The following is a 19,793-nucleotide window of genomic DNA, read 5'->3' on the forward strand; positions in this document are numbered from 1 at the left end:
AAAAAATGATATATTTCAAAAATCCAAAAAATGATATATTGTGAAAATTTTAAAAATTGGAAAATGTCTTAAAAAAATGATCATCTTAGTAATAAGCGCTTTGATGTATCTCCAAAAAAATTATATATGCCAAAAAAAAAAAATCCAAGTGGTGAAAACCTGAAAACGAGCGCTACTTGAGACCTTTGCACCCCTGTTTCTTAGCATGTGCTTGTAATCACCTAAAAATGGTCATCTAGACTATTAGCCCCATTTTAAACATTTTGGCTAAATTAATTTAATCATTTACCTAGACCAAATTGCTAATAATCAATTTATTTGATTATAACCTATAGTTTGATTATGCTATCCTAAGTTCATTATTTGATTAAAAGAACATCTCCCCTTTTAATTAAATAAAACACCCCATTCTTCTAACCCACTTAAAGTGCACACATAAAGTCCTTTTTCTATTTTACAATTAAAAGAAAAGGCTTGTGAGACTTTTGTCTTATGTGACAAGTCAACTTATATTCTATTGGTTGACTTGTGTGTGCACATGGATCACTCCTCTTTTCGAATTCCACCGTTGATCAGCCACCATCTTTATCTTGATCTCTACCGTCCGTACAACTTTAAAAGGGATAGAGCTTTCCCCCTCAAAGGATCCATCCTCATTTTGAATATTGTTATGCTGCAAGTTTTCTAACAGGTTTCTTTGGAGCTTTGTGGAGAACTTCTATTTCTTGTCTACATTCTCTCATCCATGGCATCATGGCATTCTAGCTTAGCTTAGCTTTCATTTTTACATGTAGCTTAATCTCACATAGCTTAATAATGGTATTGTAACACTCTCATACATGTTTTAGCATAGCTCCACTTTGCACCTCATTCTAGCTTAATTTTCATTTGCATTGCATTCTTGAGGAACTCCTTGGGACATTTGCATTCTTGCATCTTGTCTTTGGAACCTCCCATTGCATGGTTTACTAGCAAGAAGAGTATCTCTAAGGCTCATCTGAGAGCCCTTGAACGTGAATACACTCTCTTTCACTCCATGGATAGGGAGCTCTAAGCTGGCATCCAAGCATTCCAAACTCATGGAATCGTTTGGATAGAAGGGTTTAGAGTGGGACACAATTCGAGTGTACATTTTTTTCGCCCACCGTGGGGCTTGAATCAAGTTTCTAGCTCCATTTGCTTTTATGTTTCATCTTTGATTCTTTATAGTAGCATATTGGATCTAATCAAGTGCTTTTGTAGAATTATCACTTGGATTTTAAGGCCAACCCATAAGTAGATTGGTTTGAAGGCCAAAAATCTAGTTGGTTTAAATATTTGATCATATCTTTTAAACCACTTGGAGTTTAGTTTTGAAATTTTTTTTGGAAGTTAACTATGTGTTCGAAATGTCTCAGTCCGATTTTTAGAGCATTTTGACCTGATTTGCAGAGTTATAATTTTTTCTTTGTTTTTCATAAAAAGCTATTTCTGATCGCAAATCAGTGCATTTGTCAGAAAAACTTATATTTTCAGAAATATTTTTGAATTCTAAGAGGGGTACTCTCTTTTTTTTTTGACTTTTGAGGTCATATTAGGGATCAAAAACTCGATTTGATAAATCTGACCTGTTTTGACAAAATCAATCTCTAGGGAGCAAATGAAGAGTTTTTTTAAATTTCTTACATTTTTGGAAATCTATCTGATTTTTAGTAGGGGTCTCTTCTTTTAATTTCTATTTTTGGATCCGAAATCATAGCAAAAAAGTCCAATCTTGTTGACTAGGTCAAAATCAAAGAGTAAAAATGAGAGCATTTGTGATTAACTTGCACTTTTTTTGCATGCACTTGGTTGGAAGATAAATTGGATTTTTGAGGAAACTAACCACTTTTTATTGCAGATTTTTGGTGCTAACAAGTTGTGATTACAGGTTGCCATCCTTATGAAAAAAATTGAAACATTGCATAAAAAGAACGCATGTCAAAGCTTCAAATGCGCAAGGGCTACTAACATTGTTTGTAGGGCTGCCCAAAGCATAAAAACCCAAAATTTCTTTCTTTTTTGTTTTCATGTGTGGCATTGACTAATTGTTCATTTTTCATAGGCACATAAAACTTGTGATTGGAGTCATTTGGTAATAAGAGAGTATGCTCTTCACCCTAGTGGTGAATTAAAAATCTTGACTTGCCATTTGGTTTCAAAAGCAAGGGGTAACTGAATCTTCCTGGTGTGTTTGGGAGAAAAAAATTGGAATAGGAGAGTATTCTCTTCACCCTTGTGGTGAATCAGAAATATTGACTTCCAAAAGTTGATCCACTCTTTGTGTAGTTAGAATCCTTTAGAGGGCCTGCTCTCGTACAACCTGAGAGGAACGACCCAAGTGGGGACAAGCCGATTACCTAGCTCTTCCAACCCACTATAAACTCAAAGCTATCAAGGACACAAAACTTTGGTAGACGTAGTGTTTGTCTTTACATAGTGTGATCACTTATGGGATTTCAACCATAGGGAGATCACTAGGTAAGAATGCTTAAGGTACTCTTGTGATCACGAGATCAGTTACTCATCGCAAGGTGAGGTGTCCCATAATTGGGAGCAAGAGGAACACTATGAACGGAAGCCTTATCTAAACACCCTAAGTTAGTAACTACCCTTTTTTAGCCGCTCAACTTCTTGGTGCAAGGATCGATCCTAGTGGACTACTCAGATCACCCCAAGATTTTACACTCACCATATGTGTTCCCTTGGTTGTGCTTATGGAACTTCCATGACAAAGCCAATATCTCTTGTGGAAAACCACTTGCTATGAGGCAAAGGAGCATCAAGCGTGGGCCAAGTTGTTGAGTAATGAACCATGTCCTTTAGGTAGATATTGCTTGATGTGTTCTCAAATGTGGTATACTTGTGAAAAATTTTTGAACATACACATGACGATAATTTTAGGGATTTCTTTTAAGACCTCACATATGCTTGTATCATGCAAGGTTGCTTTGTCCCTTGCTTGATTGTTTGAAGACTACTCCATGTGTCACTATCTTGCTTGGAAAGAAATTGCTTTTGAACATCAAACTTTCTATGCTATCAATTATTGTCAAACTTTGTCAACCAAGTCAAAGCATCAAGTCTTAACATTTTTCTTGTGTTGCTTGCTAAGGGGAGTCTCATCATTTGATTTTTATTTTCTATGTCTCTAGTGCTTAAACATTCTTAAAGTGGCTCTTTGGTCTTAGTGCTCTTGGTCTTTTTGTCTTCATGGTCTATGCATGCTTGCTAGTTATCCTTTTTCTAAAATGGTTACTTTGATTTCTTGACTACACTCTTGGGTTGGGAAAATTGTTCACTTGTCACCCTGCTCGCTCTAGTTATTTGGCTATTTGGGCATCTTGCCTAGCTATTGACTTGAGTCATTCATGTCATAAGTTTCTTGGACATATTGTTTGAAAAGTCACTTTAATCTCTCTCTACAATATTGGCAAGTGAACACTCTACCTCCTATAGTTTCAACATCAAGTTATCTTCTAGGCTCTTTTATGCTTGGCTTTGCATCTAAAACTATGGGATCTAAACCTTGTGCTACCAAACTTCAACTAAATCTAGATGATCATGATATCCTCCATGTCACTAAAGAGTTTCAAGATCTATACATGCAATACAAAGAAATAGAAGAGAAAAATGATCTTTCTTACCTTCATCTCTCTAAAGACCTCTTTAGAGAACAAGCAAGTGATACCTCCTTTGAGCCTATGCTAAAATTTCATGATGGACCTATCTTTGACCAAGATAATGATGAAGACATGGATGCATACCATTCACTTGAGAAACAACAAAAGGACTCTAGACATAATTTTGATAGAACTTTTGCTCCCTTGGAGGATTCTTATGATGACACTTTGCAAAAACTTCTTGGCAATAAGATCATCATGTTACCTAAGTCTAGCTCATATGGAAACCCATTCTTGGATATCTATTGTGCTTATCATCAACATAATGAGCATAGTACTTCAGATTGAATTGAGCTAAAACATTAAATCCAAGATCTTATTGATAATGGAATTATTGGAACCTCTAGTGACTCATGTGTTGAGGATACTTCTCTTGAGCAAGATTATGTTGATGAACCTATTTCTAGTAGTGGATCCATTACATCTTCCACTTCTTCCAACACTCATGCATCTCCCAACACTTCAAATCTTTCCAACATGCCTCTATCAAATAAAGAACCTAATGCTTTCCACATTGACTACATGTATCCTCAAGGGCTACCTCTAAAAGAAACTCAAGCTAACCTTCACTTGGTTGCAAACCTTTTCCATGCTACTAATCCTAAACATCCTCAACCTTCATGCACTACTATGCCTAATCCAAGCACTACTCCATTCACTCTTCATTCTCCCTTGTCCTTAGAAGTGGCTCCATGTCAAGAGGACTCTGAAAAAGAAAAAGCTATAAATGTCAAGAAAGATCAAGATCAAGCACCCGTTCATCTCTTTCAAGATTTTTCCATTCCATATCCTATATCTTGTCCACCTCCTAAGTATGATGAAGATATCACTTCCACTATCTCCCTTGAGCTTACTAAAAATTATGAGAAAAGTTCTCTTCCTATGCTATCCAAAGATACTTGTCAAGATCAAAGTGTCTGCTCGTGTTCTACTTCTCCATATCCACTTCAAAATTTTACTCAAGTTTCAAGTGCTCCTATTAAAAATGTTGCTCCTGTCAAAGCTACTCATGATTCTATTGATGGCTTTGACCACATTGCTCACTCTAAAGATGTTGATGTCCCTTCCCACTATCCCTTTGCATCTTCTAAATCTATCCTTGGTCCTTATCCATCTAAGCTAAAGCATTCAAACCTTCCATCCATATTGGGGCCTTATGTTCCTCCATCTCCTACATTCACTCATAGCTCATTCCCTAGCTCTCCTATAATACCTCAAGATCAACAAAGACACTCATCCTTGATGACTTTTCACCCATCTATACATCTAAACCAGTCATATCATCCTTATTCATCCACAAATCCCAAATCCTTTGGAAGTGAGAATAAACATAAGAATCCATTGAAAAAGAAAGATCACTATGTCCCATCTAATCGACATGTGAATGCTAAGAAGGAGAATGCACAAAAGATACCACAAAGGTCCACTATTAAAAAAGCTAAATCAAAGAAAATATGGGTTCCTAAACCCATTATTGAAGAAATGCGTTTTGAAGTATCCAAAGGAAAATCTAAAACTATATGGATTCCCAAGTCTCTTTTAGAAGACTTGAATATTGAAAACACTTCAAAGTTGACATTCAAGCTTCCAAAGGCTTCCATTCCATCTTCTTCCAAAAATCTTCCTAAAAATATTCCAAAGCCTTCCACTCCACTTTTTTCAAAATCTCTTCTACCACCTCATACATCTAAATCTCAAGCTATTTCATCCATGATTCCTCCATTGTTCGAATACCCTTCAAGGTGTGTGTCAATGTTGATCTTGTCCAATATTTCAGCTACCCTCATGAAATCCTCCAAAGCTTACACTTACTTTCTATACATGAACTCTTATCCTCCATATATTCTTCCTACTACCATTTCTCTTTCATCACCCTATCAACATCTTTGAGCATACCTTTCTATGGTCTTGGCTTGTCATGGCTTATCTTTCCTATAGGAGCACTATCTAAATTCAAAAAGCTTGAGCTCTTTCTAAAAATTCAAGAAAAATAAAATAAAAATAAAATGAAAAAAATTGAAAATGTGCCTTGGTGAAAACTACTTCTTGTGGCACCTTGGTAGCAAAAGTAAAGAGAAATAAATCCATCTTATGGTGAAAATTACTTCTTGTGACACCTTGGATAAGTACCATGATGAAAACCTAGCAAACAAGCATCATGTGTAGTTCTTCCACCATCCATCTATCCCCTCTTCTCTCTTTGATCTTGACAATGTTGAGCTATCTTTGCATATTGGCTATCTTATCCATGAGATTCTCTATTTGTGCTTTCTCATTCCCTCATTCCCTCCATCTTGAGCTTTATTTTTATTGCTCTATCCCATCACTATCCTATCTAGTTGACCCCTTGGTCTTGATCATAATAAATGAAACATGGTTCTCATAGGTCTTTTGACATGGCTACTCTTTTGGACTGCATGCTTTCATGCTATCTTACTCATTAGCTTCCATCGCTTATCTTATATGCTATCGCACTTGTTGGTTTCACCACTTATCCTACATGCTCTCTTTCTCATTACTTCCATTGCTTATCCAAAACATGCTTCATATGACTATTTCACCTCTTTCCGTAGCTTGGGTACTCTTGAGGAGTCAATCCTTGAGGATCACTTTCACTTGCTTCATACTCCTTTTTCATTCATCTTTGCTTATCCACTGGCTTGTTGCTCCATCATATCTTATACCTTGCTAGACATTGGGAGAAAATGATGTGATCTTGCTTGAGAACTAGTGATCTCTAAATTATTCTAAAAAATCCAAAAAAAATCATATATGATCCTAAAAAAAATCCTAAAAATCAGAAAATGTTCTGAAAAAAAGATCTTCTTAGTGAAAACCTAGCAATAGGCACTTTGATGTATCACCAAAAAAATTGAAAAATTAAAAAATACAAAAAAATTGAAAAAAAGTCTTGAAAAAATCTGTCAAGTGGTGAAAACCTGGAAGCAGGCGCTACTTGAAACCCTTGCACCTATGTCTATCAGTCTCAATCACCTACTTCGCTACACATTTCCTAGCTTGGAATTGTTTCTTGTCCTCATCTCGGGGGCATAGCTACTTAGCCTATTGAGGTATTCTTGTGCAATAGGGTTTCTTTGACAACTCACAAAATAGTGTTTCTCAACACTTCCCCCACCTTGACATCAAGTGTTTTTTTAACACATTTTAGATAGTTTACCTACGATCTTCGATGTTGCGATATTTCTCACTATCAGAATCAAGTCTTGAAGAAATGGCCAAGTGACTTACACACACACACTTTAACACTTAAACAACTAAGCTATGCTAATCTTTATCTACTTTGTGTGCTGTATATGACGATTTATTTACTATATGTTTCATCCCTAATAGTCTTTCAAGGATGTCATTGACTGGAAGACTAGGGGCATGGGGCATGTTTTCTTGATTTTTGCTTGTGGGTATACTTTGTTTGTCTATAGTGTTGTAAGCATTTGTGCTTGTCCTATTCAACAGTTTGACTTATAAATGTATCATCCTTGACTGTTTCGCAAGACCACACTTGGGGTTTATCCTAGCGCTTATGCCTTGATACAAGTGTAATCTTGCTAAATTAAAATTAGGGAATCTAATCGAGTAGTTATCTTGACTTACATGTCTCTAATTCTTAGATTGGATTTCCACATACCTATCTAATATCGATCATATTCATATCCTCATAGTTATACTAGTGATGGTTGTATGATCTCATGATGTCCCTAATAAATGCTCAATGATGAAATTAAGAGTCTAAATGTTATGCACTTCTTGTTGGTAAACCACTTTGCATATTAGCTTGCATTTTAAGTTCATTTTCTAGCTTAGTCTTGCATTCTTGCATATGGGGAAAGCTCTCTCTTCATCTTTTTGTAGACATATCAGCTAACTCCTTTTATATATTTCTTTACTTTCTTCTTGTTCATGTCTTTTCACCTTCTTAATCTTTCGCTTCATATTTTTTCTATCTTATCATCACATTACATAAAGTTTTGATCTCTTAAATAATTTCAACATCCTGGATTCATTTTCGAGATCAAAATCCAAATTCGAGTTCATCTTGATGGTCAAAATTGTCTTTTAAAATTCTACTTTCTTTTGAGCGGTTAGATAACCTTTTGAGGTCTAATCTCTGAATCATCATTGGGGCATCTTCATTTCTTCATGTCTTCATCATTTCCATACTTCATATCTACTTCAATTCACTGTTTCATGTCTAAAATCACCTTTCTACTCGTTTCAACCTAATTTTTATGCTATATCCTTCAAGGTCAACTCTAGTCAAACTGAGGCATTTTATCATTTTTTTTTATAGTAATTCTTGGGTTCTAATCATCTATCTATCATCTTGGACATTGCTATATTCTAATTTTCTCATGTCTAGCCAATTTTTGCATCCCCTTACCTCATTTCAATTTTGATCCCGAGGGGGCAAAAATACTCTATCACTAATTGCTACAACTATCTATTTCTTAGGAGCATTTGTTTGATCTTCTCACTTGTTCTCAATCTATCTACTTTGCTAAGTGTTAGCATTCTTCTTGAATTCTGACATCATCTTTTCCTAGTGTTTAGTACTACCACTATCAGGCTGTACATTTAGGACTTGCTATCTTTTTCTACATTTCGTTCTTTAAAATCAGATATCTATATCTATCACCACCTACTTGGCTTTCTATTTTCTTTGACATAATGTGTTCCCAGATTGATCACACATTAGTCAAAAAGGGGCAAATTTAATCACCTAAAAATGGTCATCTAGACTATTAGCCCCATTTTCAACATTTTGGCTAAATTAATTTAATCATTTACCTAGACCAAATTGCTAATAATCAATTTATTTGATTATAACCTATAGTTTGACTATGCTATCCTAAGTTCATTATTTGATTAAAAGAACATGTCCCCTTTTAATTAAATAAAACACCCCATTCTTCTAACCCACTTAAAGTGCACACATAAAGTCCTTTTTCTATTTTACAATTAAAAGAAAAGGCTTGTGAGACTTTTGTCTTATGTGATAAGTCAACTTATATTCTATTGGTTGACTTGTGTGTGCACATGGATCACTCCTCTTTTCGAATTCCACCGTTGATCATCCACCATCTTCATCTTGATCTCTACCATCCGTATGACTTTAAAAGGGAGAGAGCTTTCCCCCTCAAAGGATCCATCCTCATTTTGAATATTGTTATGCTGCAGGTTTTCTAACAGGTTTCTTTGGAGCTTTGTGGAAAACTTCTATTTCTTGTCTACATTCTCTCATCCATGGCATCATGGAATTATAGCTTAGCTTAGCTTTCATTTTTACATGTAGCTTAATCTCACATAGCTTAATAATGGTATTGTAACACTCTCATACATGTTTTAGCATAGCTCCACTTTGCATCTCATTCTAGCTTAATTTTCATTTGCATTGCATTCTTGAGGAACTCCTTGGGACATTTGCATTCTTGCATCTTGTCTTTGGAACCTCCCATTGCATGGTTTACTAGCAAGAAGAGTATCTCTAAGGCTCATCTGAGAGCCCTTAAACTTGAGATACACTCTCTTGCACTCCATGGATAGGGAGCTCTAAGCCGGCATCCAAGCATTCTGAACTCATGGAATCGTTTGGATAGAAGGGTTTAGAGTGGGACACAATTCAAGTGTATAGTGCCCTGAGCACTTGGCCTTTCTCCATGATGCCTTGTCCTTGTTGCCTTGGTTTGGAATTGGTCTTTGTCTAGGAGGCATAACTATGTTAGCTTTTGTCTCTTGGTTTCCTTAGTCTTCTGGATACCTCACAACCGGTGTTTTTCAACACCATCCCAATTGTATTTTTCAATACAACCCTTGACATCAAGTGTTTTTCAACACTTATCAATTTGGTCTTACTCAGTTTCATCATGTGATCTTCCCTGCTTGCAAGCATTCGATCCGTATCCTCAGAACTCAGTATCAGTTAACAAACTTATATTTTTAAACAAAAACTCTTAATCCTTGACTTGTATCATGACCTTTTCTTTGTGTGCTGACTGTTATTGATTTTTGTTAAGTGTTCTTGTCTGATAAGTTTCTCTGAGATGCATAGCTAGAGGACTTGGGGCATGGGGAATGTTTTTATTTGTTTTCTATTTGTGGGTGTGGTCTTTAAACTCTAGAGTGTCTCTTGTTGTCCCCTTGAAACACTTAGGAGATTTGAGGCATCGTCCTTGACATTTTTAGCACAATCATTCTTCTAGTCATCCTAGCATTTATGCCTTGATGCGAGCATGGTTTTGCTACGTTAAATTGGGTAAGCTAATATCACAGTCATCTTGACCTTTTTGTCTTTGATGCTTATGTTAGAATCTTTCCACATTCCAATCTAATATAAATCACATTCATATTTTCATAGTTGCGCTTGTGACTAGTGATGATTGTGTGATTTTCGATGTTATAGTTGCTCTTTTGTAAGTACACCTTTGCATTTTCATGTAGCTTGCATTATTAGACTTCATGTTAGTTTTCATTTTTAAGCTACATTATGAGTTCGAGAGGGTTTTCCCTTCATCTTTCTTGTGGACTTTTAATCAACTATGGTCACATTTTGATCTTCATTTCCTTATCTTCTTTCATGATCTCGATTGAAATTTCTATCTTAAATAGTTGATTGATTTTGGAGCATTCTATTTCTTATGAAATTTTTTTTTTCCTTCTTTCTATTTCTATTCATCTCTTCCAAACTTCTATCTTCCATTTTATTTTACCCCACTTCTTTTCTTCTAATTCAACTTTGGGGCATCATATTTCATGCTTGATGATCTACCTTAGTTTTGTGATTCTTATATCTTTCATCTCACATCAAGAACCTTATCTTTAATTTGATTTGATCAAATTTATCAATTTTTCGTTTCTCCTCTATCTCATTTTGATTTCAATCATGAGGCAGCAATACCTATCAACTTCAATCCTTGATTCAATTTATCAATTTTATCCTCAACTTTTTTAAGTCAAAATTTATTTGTATTCTTTGTCCTGATGTGTTTCCAAATCGACCACACATCTGGGTTGTTTTGTGATCCCAAATTGATCTCACACTTTAATTTCTTTCTTTGACTACATGTGTTCCCAAATCGATCACACATTAGTCAAAGAGAGGCAAATATATGCACCCTAGACTATGGGCCCCCATTATTCAATTTAACAATTTCCTAAATCAATGGTTTGCAATATTTTATTAAATCAATTTAAATCAAATTTTTTGATCAAATTTAATTATTTCAATATTTCCTAAGGTTGATCATGTTATCCTAAGTTTTGTTTAATTAAAAGAAAATCCCTCCTTTAATTAAATAAAATAAGTCCCAATTTTATTTTTAAAAAACCTCTCTTTTAATTAAATTCATCCACATTTAATTATTTAAGAGAAAAGCCCCTCTTTAATTTAATTAAATATTTCCTATTTAATTAAAAGAACTTGCTCCCTTTTAATTAGATAAATCCCCACTTAAAAAGGGAATGAAACAAATGAAAATTAAATAAATTCTTTTTTTCCTTCCCTCATTTAATTCTTCTCCTCTTTTCTTATTGGTGGAATTTTGTCTCACATAATCGAACTCTATTATCCCATATTGGTTGTGAGAAGCTTCCCACCTCCACATTTTTTTTTATAAGGGAGAGCTCTCTCCTCATTTTTGGACATCCATTATTATGCTATTGTTATGCTGTAGGTTTGGAGAACGATTTTTGAAGAAGGAGTTTGAATACTAAATATTTTTGTGGAGAACTTCTATCTGCTTGTCTTCTTCTCTCATGCATCCATGGATTCCATCATGAGGTTTCATCCTTGCATTTTCATATTAGCCTCGATCCATATTTGTTTTCATAGATTAGTATTACATTGTTATTACATTTCCTTTCTTGCATTTTTTTGCATTGTTATCATATAGATTAGTTTTTATCTCCATTTGCATGCATTTTGGATCCTTTAATCTCTTATTTCATGGTGTACTTGCATGGGCACAAATTAGGTCAAACTGAGAGCCTCCATTACAAACCCTTGCACTCCATGAATAGAGAGTTATGAGCCGCCATTCAAGATCTCATTTTTGAGCAATCTTGGATATAATGACTCATAGAAGTGTGCTCACATTTTAGGCAAACAATATCTAGTACTACATTATTTATATTATTGTGACGTTATGCCAGTTCCATACCCCATGCTAAGTTTGACAAGTGTGGACACTTGTCCATGTTTCGTAGGGGGCAGGGAAGGTTACTAATTCCCAATGACATTCCTATTAATTCATTAAGATTTTTCAAATATTTATACTCCATTTTATTGATTAAAACTCAATTTCTATAAGTATGCAAGTGTTTAGGTGTCGTACCCTTATTCCTAAATGATTCCTTATCGGGCTATGATGTGACCCAAATTTAACTTTCAATTGATTTGAATTCAATTCTTGGATGATTTTCACATATCTATAATTTACTCATTAAACTAAATTATTACTGCTCATGACAAATTTTTATGACATTAATTAGTTGAAAAGAATGTGAAATGTGAAAATGGGTCTATAAAAAAGAGCCTAAATTCATAGGAGGGAAGAGGGAAATAGTGCAATCAGAGCAGAGAGTGAAATTGTCAAGGAGAAATGGGTGGACAATTTGATGGGGACACAACCCAAGAACAGAATGGACACGACAAAAAAAGGGAAATTGTATTAACTGAAAAATAAGCTAGTACATTCAATGTAGAGAAAATAAACTTCAAAACATGCCCTAAGGGCTTACAATAGCATAAATGTGGAGATAATTTCTCCTTTCAGTACCTCCTCTCAAACTCCACTCCGAACTGCCTTTTACAATGCCAAATATCTCCTTAAATAGACCCCAGAGGGTTAAGGACTAGGAGTACATTCTAGAAAGTGCTAGTAGGCATCCACCGACCAAATATAAGGTTCCAAAAGTTGCGTTAGAAGTCGATGCAAATCTAGAAGAATCCAGAAATGGTAACCGAACTTCCAGGAGGCATAACTTTTGAACCGTAGCTCCGATTGACGAACCGTTTACATTTTCGAAAAGCTCTCAAAGTGCTCTATAGCCCTATGGACCAGCTTCACTTGTCCCCAATTTTTTGGCCCTTTTTGAGGTCATTTAATGCCCCTAACCTGACTTTGAAGCATTCTTAAGAGGTCTCCACAACTCAAAAAATTGCAATAACTTTCAAACCGTGGGGCCTTTTGACCTGATTCTTTTTTTGGAATGCTCTAAATTACAATTACATTCATCTAGCAAATTTACACCTCCTAGTTCACCAAAATGATGGCTCAATTACATACTCCTATTTTTTGGAATTTACACGAACACTGATAGTGGAATTGTGAGAGTTGGAACCTTTATTTGATCCAAATGGGTATCCAAAAATGAAAACACATGAAACAAAAACTAAGTCTAAGTATATTTTTTTGGGTGACACAGAATTTCCCTTATACCTCTGGATGCTCCTGCATTAGACACCCAGGGTAGATTGAAAAGTGACCCTGTCACTTTATGAATGGTAGAGGAAATCCCAAATGGGAAACCTCAGCTGCTGAAATCCAAGTTGAGTCCTCGATCGGTCGTCCTTTCCATTTGACCAAATACTCTTCATACTGCCTATTTCTGGTACTCCTACCCACACGATGATCTAGAATGTCTTCTATCTCCTTCCTCTTAGAAGCAGGAATTGGACATGGCTCTAACACCAACTCCTCATCTGCACCATCATCATGATACTCTGTTAAATCTGCAATGTTGAAAATGGGAGAAATGTGAATACCATCTAGCAGCTCCACTTCATATGCATTTCCTAAGTCATGTTTCTTCAAAATTTTGCAGGGGCCAAATTTCTTCATTTTTAGCTTGTTGTAAGTACTGACTGGAAATCTTTCTTTTTGTAAGTGCACCATGACTAGATCCCCTACTTGGAATTCCTTATGTCTTCTCCTTTGATCAGCCCTAGCTTTATACTCTTGATTCATCTTGGTAATGTGTGCTTGAACCTCCTCATGTAGACGCTTGATATGTTCAGCAAATTCTTTCACTTCAGCACTTGTCCTCTCCCCTTGCTCTATCTTCCTCAATTCTGGTGCAGTCCTTGGGCTATTCCCATATACAATTTGGAATGGTGATTTTCCAGTACTCCTATTTATAGAGTTATTGTAAGCAAACTCTGCTTGTGGTAGAATCAAATCCCATCCCTTGGGCTTATCCCCAACTAAACATCTCAGCAAATTGCCCAGACTTCTATTTGGCCGTCAATCTGCGGATGATACGTGGAACTGAATTTTAGGTCTGTTCTCAACTTCTTCCACAATGTCTTCTAGAAATACCCCACAAATTTAGTATCTATGTCAGAAACTATACTCCTTGGAAGACCATGTAGTCTTACCACCTCTTTGAAAAACAAGTCTGCAATATGGACAGCATCATGAGTTTTGTGGCATGAAATGAAATGTGCCATTTTGGAGAACCTATCAACCACCACGAATACTGAGTCATTACCCCTTTGTTTCCTTGGCAATCCAAGAACAAAATCCATACTTATGTCCTCCCATGGCCTTGATAGAATAGGCAATGGCTGATATAGGCCAGTATTGTGACTAAACCCCTTGGCAACTTGACAAACCTGGCAACTTTGTACAAACTTCTTCACATCCTGTGAAATTTGAGGCCAAAAATAATGTTCTCTAAGAATGGCAATGGTCTTATCTCGACCAAAATTTCCTACCATCCCTCCACTGTGTTTCTCCTTAATCAAATTTTCCCTCACAAAACTCCTTGGAATGCACAATTGACTACCCTTGAACAACATGCCATCCTGAATCAAATAGTCTAACCACTTGGTTCTATCTACAGCAACAGGTTCTTTACAAGCTTTCCATGCTTTAGCAAAATCAGGATCCTCGAGGTACAAATTCTTGAGTTCATCAAACCCAACTACTTCAACCTGCATTACTGTAAGCAACAACTATCTCCTACTTAGTGCATCTGCAACCCTATTAGATTTTCCACTTCTACGCTTCAACACAAATGTATAGCTTTGCAAGAACTCTACCCACTTCATATGCCTCTGATTCAATTTACCTTGGCTATTTAGGTATTGTAATGCCTGATGATCAATATACAAAACAAATTCCTTTGGCAATAAATAATGCCTCCATTTCTTTAAAGCCTGAACTATTGCATAGAACTCTTGATCATAAACAAAATACTTCTTCTTTGCATCATTCAATTTTTCACTAAAATATGCAATAGGCTTACCTTCTTGGCTTAATACAGCCCCAATAGCACTACCACTGGCATCACAATCCACCTGGAAAACATTTCTAAAATTTGGAAGTGCCAACACAGGCTGTTCTGTCACCTTCTTCTTTAGCAATTCAAAACTTCTCATAGCTGTTGCAGTCCATTTGAACTCTTTTCTATCCCCTCTTATTGTATCAGTTAGGGGTGCACATATGCCACTGAAATTCTTAATAAACTTCCTGTAATAACTAACCAGACCATGAAATGATCTTACCTCAGTAGCAGACCTTGGAGTAGGCCATTCCAAGATGGCTTTTACCTTCTCTGGATCCATTTTGAGACCTTCAGGTGATATAACAAACCCCAAATAGACTAACTCCCTTTTTGCAAAGATACACTTCTTTAGATTAATTAATAGTTTCTCTTCCCTTAGCCTTTCAAGGACACTATGAATATGCAATAAATGTTCTTCCAAAGTCTTGCTGAAAATTAAAATATCATCCAAATAAACAATAACAAATTTTCCCAAGAACTTCTTAAGTACCTCATTCATGAGCCGCATGAAGGTGCTTGGGGCGTTCGTCAATCCAAAGGGCATGACTAACCACTCATAAAGACCCTCCTTGGTCTTGAAGGTTGTTTTCCACTCATCTCCTTCTCGAATCCATATCTGGTGATAACCACTCTTCATATCTATCTTTGTGAAGTATTGAGCTCCACTCAAGCAGTCCATAAGATCATCCATCCTTGGAAAAGGAAATTGGTACTTGATGGTTATCCTATTTATAGCTCGAGAATCTGTACACATCCTCCACTCTCCATCCTTCTTTGGTGTGAGTACTGCAGGTACTACACATGGACTCAAGCTCTCTCAAATCAAGCCCTTCCTCAACAGCTCCTAAACCTATCTATTTAGCTCCTCCGTTTCAGTAGGAGTCATCCTATGAGCAGCCTTGTTAGGAAAACTAGCTCCTGGAATTAGATCTATCTGATGACTGATTTACCTTACTGGTGGCAATCCATCTCAAACATTATCAGAGATAATATCTCCAAATTCCCCTAGTAAGTCTAAAACTTCAAGTGGTATTTCACTACTACCTTCTTTATCTTTCCTAGGAATCAAAGCATAGCACATATGCTAATGTTTCATGCCATCTAAAAACATCCTTCTATCAACAAGACAAATCCTAGCACTGCTACATACCTTTTCACCTTCCTTTTTCATGGGCTTCAATTTGTGGCGAACTCCATCCTTTGTCAGAGAGTATGTGTTTGCATGCCCATCATGTACTGCATGTCTATCAAACTACCATGGTCTACCCAACAATAGATGGCAAACATCCATTAGAATAACATCACATAGAACTTCATCATGGTAACTCCCAATTTTGAATTTCACTAAACATTGTTCACTTACCAGGACCTTATGATCATCTTTTACCCAAGCAATCCGATAGGGCTGGGGATGTTTCTCCCTCTTGAGCTTCAGCTTAGAGACCATCTCTTCTGATACCAAGTTATCAGTGCTACCACCATCAATGATCACGTCACAACATTTATCCTCACACTTACATCTGGTACGAAACAAACTCCTCCATTGTCCTGGTTCAATCTCACCACTTAGTAGGACTCTTTCATTTACCAAGGTCTCTCCTCTTTTTGCATCCTTTGAATGTGATGATTGTGCATCCTCATCCACATGAGCAACCCTAGCCTAGCCCTCAGCTCTCCTATCTGTCCTTTCTTGTCATTGAGGGCATTCAAAGGCACGATGAACTTCTTCATTGCAATGGAAATAGGTACCACAGAAGCCTCCTCTTCCTTGTCCACGTCCTCTACCTCTTTCTCTCTGATTTCCAAAGTCTTGATCATGGGAGCAGTTGAAACCCTCATTCCTCTAGTTCTTGCTAGTACCCACGTCTTCATTTTTCTTTTGGGTTTCATTGTGGCCTCCAGATGATCTATCACTTCCCCTTCCTCCTTGACCGCGCCCTCTTTGTCTTCCTTCAAACCTTTTATTTAACTTTTCTTCAACTCGTAGGGCAAACTGGTATGCCTCTTCAACGTTGGTCATTCTTACCAGACTTAATTCCTCCTGGATGCTAGGTCGCAACCCACTGATATAACGAGCAACCTTCTCCTTATTTTCTTCTGCATGCCTTGCTCTAATCAAGAGTCGATAAAATTCCTCTATATATTCTTGGACTGATCTTCCTACTTTCTTTAACCCATGCATCTTCTTAAACAAATCAAGCTCGTAGTCCACAGGAATGAACTACTTCTTCAATTTGTCCACCATGCGATCCCATCTTGTGATCTTCTCCTTTCCTCTTCTGTTTCTTTCCAATTGGACCTCTTGCCACCAGATTTTGGCATGGCCTTTCCATTTGGCCTTTGCAAAATTAACCCTATCTAGGTCCCTGATATCCTCATACTCAAAGTATTCTTCTAGTTCATTGATCCAATCGATCAACTCATCTAGTTTCAGATTTCTTGAAAATACACCCACTTCAATTGTAGGTCTTTTCCCAAACTTAGTAATGGCCCTAAAAATCCTTTCCTCTACATGATTCAGAACTTCCCCGTCAAATTCCCCTTCTAGTCCAATTTCATCTTCTTCATTGTCATCTTCACTTTCATCACTTGTAGCCACAGTTGCTCCTCTACGGAGCTCCTCCTGCAATGCTTGTACCTGCCTTTGGAGGACTCTAACCTCCTCAAGATTAATAGCTCTGGCCCTTTTGCCATGCTCTCTTCATGGAGGCATCTTCTAACTCGAACCCACAACCACACAGTCCTGGTGCAAACTGCCTCATAGTTGGCGCTCTATCTACACACTCAGGTAAACTAGGCTCTAATACCACTTGATGGGGACACAACCCAAGAACAGAATGGACACAACAGAAAAAGGGAAATTGTATTAACTGAAAAATAAGATAGTACATTTAGTACAAAGAAAATAAACTTGAAAACATGCCCTAAGGGCTTACAATAGCATAAATGTGGAGATAATTTCTCCTTTCAGTACCTCCTCTCAAACTCCACTCTGAACTGCCTTTTACAATGCCAAAAATCTCCTTAAATAGACCCCAGAGGGTTAAGGACTAGGAGTACATTCTAGAAAGTGCTAGTAGGCATCCATCGACCAAATAGAAGGTTCCAGAAGCTGTGTTAGAAGTCGACGCAAATCTAGAAGAATCTAGAAACGGTAACCGAACTTCCAGGAGGCATAACTTTTGAACCGTAGCTCCAATTGACAAACCGTTTACATTTTTGAAAAGCTCTCAAAGCGCTCTATAGACCTATGGACCAGCTTTGCTCATCCCCCATTTTTTGGCCCTTTTCGAGGTCATTTAATGCCCCTAACCTGACTTTGAAGCATTCTTAAGAGGTCTCCACAACTCAAAAAATTGCAATAACTTTCAAACCGTGGGGCCTTTTGACCTGATTCTTTTTTTGGAATGCTCTAAATTACAATTACATTCATCTAGCCAATTTACACCTCCTAGTTCACCAAAATGATGGCTCAATTACATACTCCTATTTTTTCAAGATTTACATGAACACTGATAGTGGAACTGTGAGAGTTGGAACCTTTATTTGACCCAAATGGGTATCCAAAAATGAAAACACATGAAACAAAAACTAAGTCTAAGTATATTTTTTTGGGTGACACAGGATTGCCCTTATACCTCTAGATGCTCCTACATCACAATTGTAGCAACAACAACTGGTGGAGCATATTATTTTACTCTCAGATGTAGAGGCAATGAGAAGATTTAATGTGTGTGGTTGGTTAGGGTATTTCTTTAGTCTAATAGTGTTTAATGAAGAAGCAACCACAAAATTTATAATAACATTTAATGAGGGAGAAGCTATTATATGGGGATTGACAGTTGTTGCTACAGAAGAGCGAATAGCAAAAATAACTAGGTTACCAACAATAGGAGAATATTACCCTAATACGTATGATGCAAAATCAGTTAGGGCTTAGTTTATCACACCAAGTGATCCTCAGTTGGACATAACCAAGCAAGTTTACAAAATGACGTCTCTTTTTCCACCATACAACGAGCTAGTTATGCACATTATTAGGTACCTCACATATGAAGGAAGATTTTCATATTTGCATGCACATCATTTTAAATTGCTCAATTACATAAGACACAATTATCTAGTAAATGTTCCCAATTTCTTGTTTAACATGTTATGCATTAGTGCTGAACAAACCCAAAAGGGGAAGGACAAATCTATCACCCATCATGCCCTAATCAAATTGCTCATAGAGAGATCACTTAGGGATGCCTCTCCCATGTCATCAACAAAATTTTTCCAAGCTAAAACCCTACAACCCCAGGCTTTCCTTAATAAACAACTCAGTGAAGAAAATGTAGCTCCCATTGATGAACCTTCTGAGCAAAACACTCAAGATGCTAAAGCTAAAAATGTGCAAGAAAATGTGCCCTCACCTATTCAAGAGACTAAAATACCTACCTCTACCTAAGCAAAGAGAAAATGGAAATTACAAGAAGAGACCTTAGCTCTAGTAGTAGAAAAACCAAACCTTACAATCGCAAAGCAAAAGAAAACTAAGACGGGTCCTATAGCAATCACTCCTATAATAGAGAAACTAAAAGGAAGTAGTAGAAAGAATGTTGTGATACCTAAGGAGACCCCTATGAGAAAAAGTTCTAGAATGAGGGGACAAACTTCTAAAGTGTCAGTAGAAGCTCAGTCTACTTCCTCCAAACTATACACTAAAGAATCCCCAGTACAAATTATTCCAAATGATTCTCCTCCTCATCTTGAAACTTCAAACATTCCTAAAAACCCTAATGAGGA

This window comes from Cupressus sempervirens, chromosome 8 (assembly GCF_028749045.1).
Source record: "Cupressus sempervirens isolate cs-2001-9-10 chromosome 8, ASM2874904v1, whole genome shotgun sequence".
Taxonomy (NCBI): domain Eukaryota; kingdom Viridiplantae; phylum Streptophyta; class Pinopsida; order Cupressales; family Cupressaceae; genus Cupressus; species Cupressus sempervirens.